Genomic DNA, 2253 nt, shown 5'->3' with positions numbered 1-2253 from the left:
AAAATATTGAACAGGTTTAATTGATTTTTTTTTAAGCGGAAATATTTATATACTAAAAAGCCTAAAAAATTTAATTTAAATATTTATAATTTATTAATTCAATGATAATTCTAGAAAAGTAATGTTAATATTGAAACATTTTGATTATATATAACCTTAATACTAAATTAGTATTACCAGATGAAATTCTCATTTGTCTGGGTGGTGTAGTTGGTTATCCCGCTAGTTTCACACACTAGAGGTCCCGGTTCGAACTCGGGCACAGACAATTATAGTTTTACAACAGCCTGAACATTTAGTTAATGCATGAACGAACCGATTTACAAATATAACTTGCATGTTTTACGGGTGCATCCTTCTATTACATTAACGGATTAACATAAATACCGCAGAAACTTGATGAGGATTTTGTAGATTTTTAGTGGTTTTTTCTTTTCAAGGAGTTCATTGATTTTAAAACTAACATATTAGTTGACATAGTTAATGATTTATTATAACAACTGATGTGCATATTACCTTATTTGTAGGGAAAAAAGGTGATATTACTCATGATTTTACAGTGTGTACCTCTACTGTAACTACCTCATGGATGCTCAATGCCAACTTTTTTTCGGATAGACAGTGGAGAATCCTGTCATGTCCCACTGTGATGAAAGGAAGAGTAGTTGTCGATACATGTGTTCAAAGCCGTTGAAAGAGCAGCAACCCCTATAGTGTGTCCTCACATTTGGGAAGAAGAATCATATGCAAGTTGGTGGGCGCAATACAAAGATATTGCCTCCCCCGAAAGCCATCACATTCTCGAACTTTTCCTGCAAATTGGATTCAAAGGAGGCGATCGTGGGAATCTGGTCTAAATGACTAGTTTGCCTCAGAATATTTTCAAAGTTATTGGTTTGAAGCATCTAGTTAAAGCAGAGTTTGTTTTAGCTTAAGTTTCAGGTCCACCAAGGTTTTGGGACCCTTTCACTCTTTCTCAACTCCCCCCCACCACCATTCAGTCGAATGCAGTGATCCGATAGTCGTTAAGTTTTAAAGTGAAATCGAAAAAATATCTTGACTTCTCTCTGAGCTTTAGCATTTTCTTCGTCCCACGTTAAGTGTAACGACCGTCTTCACTGCAAAAGACATGGACAAGGTGATGAGATTGGCCTCGGAGAGTGGAGTGGTGCTGTTCAGCAAGAGCTCATGTTGCCTGTATTATACGGTCAATATTCTGTTCCACGAACTTGGGGTGACCCGACGGTTCCTCATGTTGCCTGTATTATACGGTCAAGATTCTGTTCCACGAACTTGGGGTGACCCGACGGTTCACGAGATCGACCAAGACCCTGAAGGCCGGAAATGGAGAGCCCTGATGAGTTGGGGTGCAACACGCGTTCCGATGATCTTCATCGGGGAAAGCTGCTGGGATCCACAAATGAGTCATGTCCCTCCACTTAAGTGGAGGGCTGATCCCTTTGCTGAGGCCGTATCAAGCTTTGTATTGAACTATAATACAAATCAAACTCTTTCTTTATGACCTTGAAGAAATAAATTGACTAAAAATCAGTAGTCTCTGGTCAGCGTACGTATTGTGTATCTTCTTTTTTTCCATGTTAATCTCTCATTAGATATTCTATAGCTTTGCTTTATCTCTCTATATCAATGTAATTTACATAATTTTTTATTTTAATCCTACATACTAAAATCTAAAACCCAACCCCTATGTATTCTACACTCTAAACTCTAAATTTTAAACCTAAACTATAAATTTTATAACCTAAAATCCAGAGTGTCGACATTGTTTTTACCCGATGGAGAAAAACTTATTACAACTTGGGGGTTTTCTTTGAAAATATTTTGAAATGTGAGGAGCCACCACCAATCATTTTAAGGTGCGATCGGGACACCATAAAAACTGAGTTATTTTAATAAAATATTTTATTTTATTAAAATACTAAGTTTAGGGTCTATGGAAACTAACAAATAGGTTTGGGAGTCAGTTACACGTGGGGAAAGATTAGCACCCCCGCAGTACCTAAAAATTGGTACCTAGTTGATTATTCTATATTTAGAATCAAAAATTTTGAGTTTGAACTTAATTTAATTTAAAAATCATTTCGAATGCAAAGTTAAAAATAATATTTGTTTATTAAATCCAATAGCATTCGCCCCTAGCATGAATGCTGGAGATCGGCTATTATGCCCAATAACCGGACATTGCCTCGATATTTTAGAAATCATGATGCAGTCTTGAAAAGGATGTCGACC

The 2253-nt window shown here is 36.4% G+C and overlaps 1 pseudogene; it reads left to right on the top strand.

The window, feature by feature from the left end:
- Positions 1–1112: 1112 nt before the first annotated feature.
- Positions 1113–1490, top strand: LOC120165373 (annotated as a pseudogene).
- Positions 1491–2253: the final 763 nt, after the last annotated feature.

The sequence above is a fragment of the Hibiscus syriacus genome, unplaced genomic scaffold (genome assembly GCF_006381635.1).
Source record: "Hibiscus syriacus cultivar Baekdansim isolate YM2019G1 unplaced genomic scaffold, ASM638163v2 tig00111582_pilon, whole genome shotgun sequence".
In the NCBI taxonomy this organism is placed as follows: Eukaryota; Viridiplantae; Streptophyta; class Magnoliopsida; order Malvales; family Malvaceae; genus Hibiscus; species Hibiscus syriacus.
Note: the sequence above shows the minus strand (reverse complement) of the source record. Positions and strands in the feature narration are given on the sequence as shown.